Genomic DNA, 11,484 nt, shown 5'->3' with positions numbered 1-11,484 from the left:
GTATTGTGTTCAGGATCTGGAGTCAGACTTTATGGGCTTAAATTCTATATACATGGCATGGATTTGAAAATGCTATTGAAGTTCTCTTCAATTTGCTCATCTATAAAATCATGATCACAACAGCATCTTTCTCAAGCAGTAAATAAAGGCATTCAGTGGGATAGTCTAGATAGAGAAAGGTGCTTGACACGTAGTAAGTCGTCTGTAAATATCAGCTATTAATATTATTATCATCATTGTCATTTGGACGATCACCATACAACGAAGTATCACATGATTTTGCAGTATCTGCATTTAAGGCCACGTTGATGCCAAGAAGCACCTGCATTGTCACAAGTAAATAAGAAAGGAAGAGAGGTTGGAATTAATACAAAACGGATGCATTCGTGCCAAGGAAAGTGCAATGACATGATGTTTTATTGTACAAATGGTGGTTTCAAAGTGGTTCGGGGTGGGAAAATGGAGTGGTGACAGAGCAAACCTCAGAACAGGCATGCTGAGAAACACTGATGTTTGTTAGAGTGTAGTGTAAATAATGTTGGGGTAACGCCTGATTGTATGATTCTAATATATTGGCATGTGCCCACTGTGTACAGGGCACTTGCTGGGCACAAACAGTGATAGAATGTAAGCTATGTCTAGTTAGGGAAGCTAGGAGGAGTGTATGGGATGTGTGTGTGTGTGTGTGTGTGTGTGTGTGAGAGAGAGAGAGAGAGAGAGAGAGATCACCACCAGTATAGGGTGGCACTGAGTATGGAGTGAGCAGTATAGAACTATAGAACTATAGAACTATAGAAACTATCATAAGAATTCCAAAGAGGGCCTGATTGCAGGTGGCTGAGATTCGGTTTTGTCGGGACAAGAGATTTGAGGTAAGCCTTAAGTAAAGGTGGTAGAGGGCATTCCAGTTTTGGAAAATGGGTGTCTAGAAGTAAGGAATAGTGTAAGCAAAGGAGGCAGCTATTTCCATTATATTCAGTCGTCTATTGCTTAATTTAGAGCAAAATATTAAAATAAAAAAAAACTTGCCTAAAACGAGCAACATATTATGTATTGGTCAGAAGTTCACCTTTTGCTTCCACAGTGGCTATGACATAGCTTCTATGTGCTCTTCCTCCTTTGGAAACTTCCAAGTAGCCTGGAATCATGGTACCTCCCTCATTTTGATTAGTGAACATCGCCCCAAACTGGCAGTTCAGTGATTTAATTGGCCTTTTAAGTGGGTTCTCAAATGCCAGTGTTTTATAAATTGGACGGTCACGGATTCTGTCTCAGGTTAATGTAAAAGTGGGTAAAATTTTGTCCATGTTTAATGTTTCTCTTCACATGTTTTTCTGATACCTACGGTGCCTACTATTGCTTATCTGCTAGCAAATTCCAGAGGATAACAAGTTAATGATTAGTTATCAAACAAATATTAGTGTAAACTCAAAGAACCATTTACACTGAACTGATATGTGTGTCTGCATGTCCATGTTAAAATTTTGTAATATGGACATATTTCTTGCAATCATTTTTTTCGACTTACATTTTGGAATTAAATATATCAGAATTATGTGGTATTCTGCCATTAGTGTGGTGCTCTCTATAAAGAGCTGCGTGATTTCCAGAAGCTCCTCCTTCACCTAAGTTTTGAGAACTAGGGTCTAAGAGATAAGCTACCTCAACTTTAAATGGAATGGTAAACATGTGAATTTAAGCTTAGTGTGACAGATGTATTTACCACGCTGAAACATTTTGCAACATAAACCAGGCCTTATATCACCTGGTGGTGAAGGAGTTAGCAAACAGATTACAGTAGTAGAGCGGCTTCGTCCAAACAAGGAGAAAGTCAGCTAATGGAGACAATTGTCTGATTTACAATCAAAAAAAAAAAAAAAAAAAAAATCATTTATTTTTTAAAATTATTACTTTTTTTAATGTTTTATTTCTGAGACAGAGAGAGACAGAGCATGAATGGGGGAGGGTCAGAGAGAGAGGGAGACACAGAATCTGAAGCAGGCTCCAGGCTCTGAGCGGTCAGCACAGAGCCTGATGCGGGGCTTGAACTCACAAACTGTGAGATCAGGACCTGAGCCGAAGTCAGACGCTCAACTGACTGAGCCACCCAGGCGCTCCTTAAAATTATTTCTAATGTTTATTCTTTAGAGAGAGAGAGACAGAGTGCGAGCGAGGGAGGGGCAGAGAGAGAGGGAGACAATCTGAAGCAAGCTCCAGGCTCTGAGCTATTAGAACAGAGCCCCGTGCGGGGCTCGAACTCACAGACCGTGAAATCATGACCTGAGCTGTCGAACCCTTAACCAGCAGAGCCACCCAGGTGCCCCAACAACAACAGAAGTTTTAAACACAAAGGTGATACATACTCAAAACCTAATTGGAGACTTAATTTATATAGTTGCAGGAGACACTATTGGTGCCCATCCTATGCTACTTAAAGTATATTTCACACAGTCCCACAGGAGGTCTAGAGAATTGAGTCCAGTTGCCTACAGAGGTACATTTACAGGCTTTCTTCTCTTTCTCGGCTCACTTACTCACTTTACTTCTGAGATCACCTTCTGAATAAACATCCTGCACACAAATCATTGTCTCAGGCTCTGCTTTTGAAGAATTCAAGATATTAGTTTACCTAACAAATACCTCATTGATCCCTGGAATCATACAAGGGAAAGTAACAGTAATAAATATGATCCTGTTAAATACTATAGGTATCATTATTGAGAGCTTACTATGTGCCAGCCATTGTACTGAAAGCTCTCCTTACAGTATCTTATTTAATCCTCACAAGAATCTTATGAATTACATATTATTCATATTATTTTTAAGGTAATAAACTAAAGCTTAAGAGCTTAAGTTTAAAAACTTATTAAAGGTTACTAGTAAATGACAAGTCAGGGATTCAAATCCAAATCCTTTGTTGGGACACCTGGGTGGCTCAGTTCTTTAAGCATCTGACTTCAGCTTGGTCCATGATCTCATAGTTCGTGGGTTCGAGCCCCGCGTTGGGCTCTGTGCTGACAGCTCGGAGCCTGGATCCTGCTTCAGATTCTATGTCTCCCTCTCTCTCTGCCCCTCCCTCACTGTGTTCTCTCTCTCTCTCTCTCAAAAATAAATAAAAAATTAATTTTTTCAAATTCTTTGTGTTTTTTCTATCAACTCATGCTAATGTGCCCGTCATATATTGATTTCAATCATAATTTTGACAAAACTACAAATTCCAAAGAAGCATGTTTGTAACAAGTGTATGTGCAACAAGAGAAAGAAAGAACCTGGTATGACTGTGTCCATCCTCTAGATGAGCTGTTCTCAACGTGTTTTTTGTTGTTGTTGCTTTGGTTTTCTGTTTTGTTTTTAATCTCAGAGGAAAAAGAAGTGAAGCAGTCATGCAGTATTTTTTTTAAACAACAAAATTAAGCTGGTACCTATTTTATTTTTACCCCAAGCATCTCGATTCTTTGTTTTGGATCATAAAGATTTGTCATTAAAGAATCTGGTCTTTTAAGTATGCAAGTTCTCAAACAAGTAGTGGCCTGGGATCCCAGACCCTTCTTTGGCTCAGCACTCGGGCTCCTGGCCCCCCTGGTGGTTCTGCTGACTGATCTCACCGGCTGACCCGGGACTGGAGTGGAAGAGTCAGGAGACATAGAAGCCCCGGCCCCTGTGTCTGCCCTCCTCATTGGGAGCAGGATCCCTTAACAGTCTTGGTGCTCCTGCTGCCTTAGTTTCCCCATCCAGAAATAAGTGGGGTTCCTGTGATCTCTAGTTTTGCTTAAATTTCTCTAGAAAATCCCTGAAGTTTTTCTTCCATTTCCTTATTTCACAAATGAGACAGGAACATGTTTTTTGCTGGAAGTGATACATGAGTGTGGCAAGGCTCCCACGCCACTCCAGAACAATCGTGGTTTCTGCTGTCACGGGTTTAGTGTGGATCATCCCAGTCCTTTTCCCATGCAAGAAACTTTTGTGTCTTGGTGGCATGGTATCGTGGAGCCCTCAGGATAGACCGGTTCCAGAGCGTAGAATTATCTTCCATGTATTTGGGGGAAATGGAGCCTGTGGCAAAAGAGAAAGTGAGTTACTAATTGGATTTATGGCCATTACTCCCTGAGCAGCCCTCTGCCCTCGATAATCTCCATAGCAGTTCAGATAGGATCTCTCTCTCTCTCTCTCTCTGTAAAAGATCCAGAAGACTCTGTAAGGAGAAAGCTGGCACATCTCCTGCTCACCCAATAAAAAGTCAGATTGTTATTAAACAGTCCCTGAGGCTACTGTGATTTACATTCATTTTAATGGTTCTCTTTGTAGAGCAGAGCAGTCCCTTTAATGGGGGATGCCCTCTGGTTCCTATTGGTTGCATTTAAAATAAATATTCCACCATCTCCAGCTGTCCAGCTCTCCTTTCAGGCTTTGACCCGCCACAGAAAGTACAGAGACTTGATACTTGCCCCCGAGAAGCTCTCACACGTTCAAGGACGCTCTACACCAATATGTGTGCAGCAGAGAGCTAGAGGTGGAAGGGTTCAGGTACCCAGCATTGGGGGAATGTAGATGTATCCTGTGGAATAGAACATAGCACTCAGAAGCAATGAGCTAAATGGACATAAAGCGACATATAGAGAACTCAAAATCTTTAAGTAAAAAATAAGAAATAGAATAAAACAGAGAGTGCAATGCCACATATACAATCTAGCACACATTTCTATATAAAATAATGCTACACATGTATTTTCAAGGACACATACCCAAGGATACGTACCAAACAGAGTAGTGTGGTACCTCTAGGGGAGAAAGAAATGGGGATGGGAGATGAAGGAGAGAAACCAAAAACGAAAACAGACTCAGCTCTTACAAGGAATGGTGAATTAGCGCGAGGCTAAAACTTAATGCTTTGCTCCTGAGAGGTAGTAACAAATAAATAATGAATGAAAAGAAACCACAAATCACTTGCCTTTTACTTTTCTTTAAATTAAATTTCACCACCAGCAAGCATTTACAGACCTCCTTCTAAGCCTGTGACATGATTCAAGTTCTCTGTGACCATGGGACAAGTCACTGGCCTCTCTGAACCTCAGTTTCTTCAGTGGAAAATATAACAAAAAGGAAAGGGAAAATGAGTGCTGGTGCTACCCAGGTTACAATGTTGTAAGTTCTGTAAGACAGCAGGGTTTGTAAGATTGAAACGAGGTAATATCTGAGACCAAGAGCACGTGGGCACTGCGTGAGTGTCCGTCATTTTCCACTGGGGAGAACAGGAGCAGAGTGGGACCCAAACAGGGAATCGCGCAAAGTTCTCAGACATTTGTTGCCAACTCAGTACCAGGGCCACAAGAGGCAGCCGCAGGTGTTCATATAATGTTCAACTGTTGTCTGCTTTTGTATGGGAGAGAGAGACCTGTAGCCACAACACATCACCGCATTGGTTGTCAGAATTCATTTGGCATAACCAGCACAGGCTGCCGGTTTAGGCAAAGCTGACCTGCCCCTTAGGAGCACCTGACTTTAAGCATCTGACTTCAACTCAGGTCATGATCTTACACTTCGTGGGTTTGAGCTTCGTGATGGGATCTATGCTGACAGCTCAGAGCGTGGAGCCTGCTCCGGATTCCGTCTCTCTCTCTCTCTCTCTCTCTCTCTCTCTCTCAAAAATAAATAAACATTAAATTAAAAAAAAAAAAAAAGCTGACCTGCCCACACTGAGGTAGGGCCCTTCTTCAAACCGTAAGGCACACCCTCCTAAGACCCAAGGTCCGAGCTCAACACCTAAATAGAGGACAGCACAGTCACCCCTCTTGCTGCCCCCAGGCCCATGAGCTCTCTGTACCTGCCTCTGATCCAAAAGAAGTCCCTCAAGCCTTGCTTTCTATGCTAGAGAAGAAAGCATTGTACTGAGCCTGTCCTTGTTCAACAGAAGAAACAGGCCAGAAGAGCCTGAGAGAATATTCTCGCCCACAAGCTGAGCAATCAAGGCTTCCTTTGCAAACATCAGGCAAACTAGCAAAGCAGGCAGTTGGATTGGGCCCAGGCTCCTGGTCACTCTGGGCAGGTGACGGTCCCATTGGGTCTGGGTGTGGCCTCTTCATCTAAGGTGGAATGGGGAATGTTTGGAAGCACTTTGGGGAGGAAAACCTGAAGGAAGGGTGGGAATTCCCGTGCCCAGGACATGTGAGTTCTGTCCTAGAGATCCCCAGGAGAGCTTTTGGCTGCCTCTAGACCAAATAAGATATCCTTGGCGGAAGCATGAGAAGCCCCCCAAACTGTCTCCAGCCTCAGGTTGACTTCTGGTGGGTTTTAGGAAATTCTCTTCAGATCAACTCTAAGCCCCCCCCCCCAAAACTGCTATGAAAACATGAGAAAGGACAGTAAAGAGAGAGCTCAGTCACACAATTTTGTTTTCTTTCCTCCTTTAAATGAGGCATTCCCAAAGTTTCAACCGGCCACAAAGGGGAAGTGGGCATCAACATGGGCTGGTACGTTATTTTCCACCAGTGCATCCCCGCAGCTGTCCGCGATCAGAGAGGCGTCCGTGACCAGTTAATCCTGTGGTGCAAGAGAAAACCTTGGTTCTTTATTTAACATACGCAGGGTACCCAGAAGCTGTAAAAGGAAAGCTGCCCGGGACATTTTAAAGCGAACCCCAGGGAGAACGACTTCAAAAGAATAATGTGCTGTTCCCGGCATCCTCACCCATGGACATCAGCTAGCACCTCCTTCTTCCCCATGTCCTCCAGAGACTTCAAACTTCAAAGTCAAACCGAAGGGTCCCGTTTCTTCACTCTTTAACAAAAGTAAGGCTGGGTACACTGGCCTCCAGGAGGGCATTTCAGGGTGTCAGTCTCCCCCCGGGCGTGGAAGCTGCCGCAGTTGGGAGCCATGTTTTCCTTTTAACTTGTCATGTCCTTCCAGCAGACATCCGGATTTTCTTTTGAAAATGTTAGTGGACTACACATGAGGCCCTGTTTTTCCTCCCCTGCCCCTGGGAGAGGAGAGCTAAACAGAGGCTATGGAAATGGAAGAAGGCAACATTTTCTGAGCACCTACTGTGTGCCAGGTTGGGGAGGAAAGCATGTTGGAGCGGGGCGAGTCTCAGGTACTCCGGGACCCTGCCCTCCAGCAAAGACAGAGGGAAAATACAGCCGTGGAACTGCCGAATGGAAATTTTGTGTACTGTGAATTAATTCACTAAATGTTTTTCGAGCATCTACTATGTCCCTATCACTGTGCAATGGTACAAAAGATATTTAAGACATAGCCCCTGCCCTAAATGAGCTCAGACTCTGATGGGGAAGCCAACATTTAAAAAATAAAATGCAAACTAACTGCAGTAATAGAGGTGTGCATATTCAGAGCAGCAAAGCTACGGGATCTTCCAAGTGGCTGGGAGGTTTTCTAAATACAGCTCCATCTTCCTTGTGATTTAGAAACCTTAATCCTGCTTCTGGTATTATATTGTCTGTCACCTTGATTATCATATTGTTGAGAGTTTGGAGATTTTCCTGTATTTTCATGGATGTCTAGAATGTGAAAATAAAAAAATTCTAAAGACCTTCTGAAAGAATAAGCATGCCGGAAAGCCAATGGATGTTGGAAAAGCAAGGTCGAAGGCTTCACTCATTAGACAGGAAAGCTTCTATAAAGTTAATTAAAATATGTGGTAGTGACAAGGCCAAGAACAATTCAGTGGAATGTTTCATCCAGAAACCTTCTCATATATATTTAGTAACTTAGTATATGGAAAAGTTTGCAACTCCTATCAGTGACGAAAGGCTGGGTCATTCAATAAATGGTGTTGAGTGCCATTTGCAAAAATATCTATTTTGTAAATGGCTTAGCATTTGCAAAAATATGACACATCTCTCCCACCCTATGTCAGATTAATTCCAGATGGACTAATAATTTAAATATTTGTAAAAGAAATGCTCAGACTTCTAGAATGAAATACAGATACAACCTGAGCTAAGGGCTTCCTAAGAAGGATTACAAGGAAAGAAAGCTGAAGGGCAATGCTGATAGATTATACTCCACATCAAGAAGGGATGTGCAGTGTCACTGTGTCACTGCTTTCCTTTGCCTGGAAGCCAGGGGGGAGGACAGTGTCAGTGAGACACCAGACAGACACACTGACGTTGGAAGGATGAGGGCATGCATATGTTTGGCGTTTTTATTTTTCAATGATGATTGTGTATTATTGTATAATAAAAATTAGAAACATATTTTTTGCAGCAAGTGTCTGGGAATTCAACCTTCAAAGTATTTTTCATTTAACTGGCCCCCCGAAACAAACAACAAAAGCAGTATCCCTGCCAGTTAATAATGCTTTTTCACATACATTATGATGGGTTTTTGTGTTTTTTGTTTGTTTGTTTGTTTGTTTGTTTCAAAATAACCTAATGAAGTAAACGCTTTCATTTTTATCTCTACGCTTGGGATGCAGAGTGGTATATTGTCTTGTCCAACGTTGCACAGCAAGCAGGAAGCAGAACTGTGAACCATTCCTGGATATCCACGTACCACGTGTTCTGTAATTTCTGTGACCTCACAGCTGAGACTAATCCATCGTTAAGTTTGTGGAGATGCCTCCTCAGTCTTGGGCCCAGAAGGGGTGAGGCTGGGGCTTCACTGGCCTCGCTAGTCTGCCATTTTCAATGTTCAGAGTCTGTTGACTGTAATCTTGCTGTTTAAATGAACCTGTGCTTATATCTGATCCTTGGCACCCAGGCCCCTGGACAGAAATAAAACTGGATTGTTGGGTACCGTTGAGAAATGTGCCAGAATTGGTGAACGGAAGACAGAGTCCTTATGCCACAGTGTGCCATATAGTTCTGGCCTTCAGCCTCCTCTTCATACAGTAGCTTGGAAAAACATCAGAATTTAATTACCGCCAGATTTCAGTGTGAGAAAAAGGACTTACCTGCAGAAAATAATGCAATTAATGGTTAACCCTTTTTTTTTAAATTTATTTATCACTGAGAGAGAGAGAGAGAGAGAGCAAGCAGGGGAAGGGCAGAGAGAGAGAGAGAGGAAGAGAGAATCCCAAGCAGGCTCCATGCTGTCAGCTCAGAGCTCATTGCGGGGCTCCAACTCACAAATGGTGAGATCATGACCTGAGCCAAAATCAGGATTCAGACACTTAACCGACTGAGCCACCTGGGCACCCCAATGGTTAACCCTTTTATCTCAGAACATCGAATGAGATAAATAAATAGGATGTAACCATTTAATACTCGAAGAGTTTAATATGTCTGTAACAATCAACCTCGGTGCTGCGAAAGCTATTCCGTTGTGTCAGATCCCAGTTTTTAGTGAGGCATCTCTAAGGCACGTAATAGAAAACAAAATGGGTAAATTACTCAAGTTCCTTTCACTGTATTTGGAAATGATAAATCTTTATAGAATGAGGGGGGAAAAGTTTGTGGAGACAGCTTTTTTTTTTTTAAATCTCAATCTTTTGAGGAATCAATTCTTATTTTCATAGTATTCTCCCTCTATACCTATATACTCAGGCCACATGTACTGTGCCTACTGGTCTAGCCCTCAACTTTTCCTAGATGATATGCATTAAGAACATACAACATTTAAAAAAATGACAACCTATCTTTTTTTTTGTTATGCTTTATTTTGTTTTTTTCCTTCTGTGGCAAGAGTACTCAACATAAAATCTAGTCCGTTATCAAAGTTTTAGGTGTACAATACAGCACTATTAATCACAGGCCTTACATCAAACGGTCGTAGTTCTCCAGAACTTATTCATCCTATGGATTAAGAAGATGTGGTCCATATATACAAGGAATACTACTCTGTGATAAAAAAAAAAAAAAAAAAAAAAAAAAAAATGAAATCTTGCCATTTGGAGCAATGTGGATGAAACTGGAGCATATCATGCTAAGTGAAATAAGTCAGAGAAAGACAGGTATCATATGATTTCACTCACATGTGGAATTTGAGAAACTTAACAGATGATCACAGGGGAAGGGAAGGAAAAATAAGATACAAATAGAAAGGGAGGCAAAACATAAGAGACTCTTAAATACAGAGAACAAACTGAGGGTTGATGGGGGTGGGGAAAGTGGGCGATGGGCATCAAGGAGGGCAGTTGTTGGGATGAGCACCGGGTATTGTACGTAAGTGAATCACTGGATTCTACTCTAAGACTAGGTTGTCTGACGCGAGAATAAAAAAATAAAATAATAAAAATAAAAAAGAACTTATTCATCCTGCATGACCAAAACTTTGTACCCTTTGACCAGTATGTCCCTGTTTTCCCCTTCCCCCTGCCATCATTTTAGTTTCTGCTTCCACAAGTTTGACTATTTTATATTCCACAGAAAAATGAGAGTGCACAATATTTGGTTTTTTTCCCTCTGACATATTTCATTTAACATAAGGTCCTCCAGGTCCATCCATGTCTTGCAAATGGCAGGATCTCCTTCTTCTGCAAGGCCGAATAATTTTCTATTATATATATTGGTCTCACATTTTCTTTATCCATTCATCTGTTGATGGGCATTTAGGTTGTTTCCATGTCTTGGCTATTACAAATAATGTTGCAATGAGCATGAGAGTGCAGATATCTCTTCAAGATCCAGATTTCAATTCCTTTGGAAATATACCCAGAAGTGGGATTGCTTGATCAAATAGTAATTTTTTTTTTAATTTTTGAGGAACCTCGATATTGTTTTCCATAGTGGCTGCACCCTTTTGTATTCCCACCAACAGGGTAAAAGGATTCCCTTTCCTCTATATCCTTGCCAATACTTGTTATGTGTATGAGGAAACCCTTTTATATATACATATATATGCATAATCCATCCTAACATGTGTATGGTGATAATTCATTGTGTTTTGTTTTCTAGGGGTGGGAAGAAACTTTTAGAGGTCATGCATTAGTTTATGGCACTGATTGTAATGATGGTTTCATAGATGTACACTTATCTCCAAACACATCAAGTTGTGTGTCTGTAAGTCAATTGTGCTTCAGTTAAGTGGTTTTAAAAACAAAGGAATAATCTGAAGGAATAGGTAATTTAAATTCCTACATGGGCAACTGTGGATTTCCTTAAGAAGTTACAAGGTCTGGAGCCAAAACTTTTTACGCTAAAATATATGTTTACTTTATATCTCTAATCAAAATACTTCATCTCTCAGTCTAGGCTGCCATCTTTTCTCCAAGAATCAAAGGGTGGGAATTAGTTTCACATTTACATCACTAAAGCACCATTGGCTGGTTTTACCAAATCAAAAGAACACAAGCTCTTACGAACTGCAAAGAGGACCTGGATCTTGTTACTTCTAAATTACTGTTCTATCTCAAGACTCCAGCAGTGGTAAATGTAAATGTAAATGTAAATATAAATATAAGTGAGTGAGTAAATGAATGAAGGTCTGGTTCAAAGGGAGGCAAGCCTCCCACTCCTAGGAAGCAGAAAAATGCTGGTAACTTTTATTTGGCACTATTTGCAGAAAGGGACCCTCTTTTTATTATAGTGG

The 11,484-nt window shown here is 41.3% G+C and overlaps 1 pseudogene; it reads left to right on the top strand.

Moving 5' to 3' along the window:
• The first annotated feature begins 7,063 nt into the window (after positions 1-7,063).
• LOC109276516 (protein kish-A-like) lies at positions 7,064-8,849 on the top strand (annotated as a pseudogene).
• The last annotated feature ends 2,635 nt before the right edge of the window (positions 8,850-11,484 follow it).

Source organism: Panthera pardus, unplaced genomic scaffold (genome assembly GCF_024362965.1).
Source record: "Panthera pardus isolate Hobbes unplaced genomic scaffold, ASM2436296v1 HiC_scaffold_15, whole genome shotgun sequence".
In the NCBI taxonomy this organism is placed as follows: Eukaryota; Metazoa; Chordata; class Mammalia; order Carnivora; family Felidae; genus Panthera; species Panthera pardus.
Note: the sequence above shows the minus strand (reverse complement) of the source record. Positions and strands in the feature narration are given on the sequence as shown.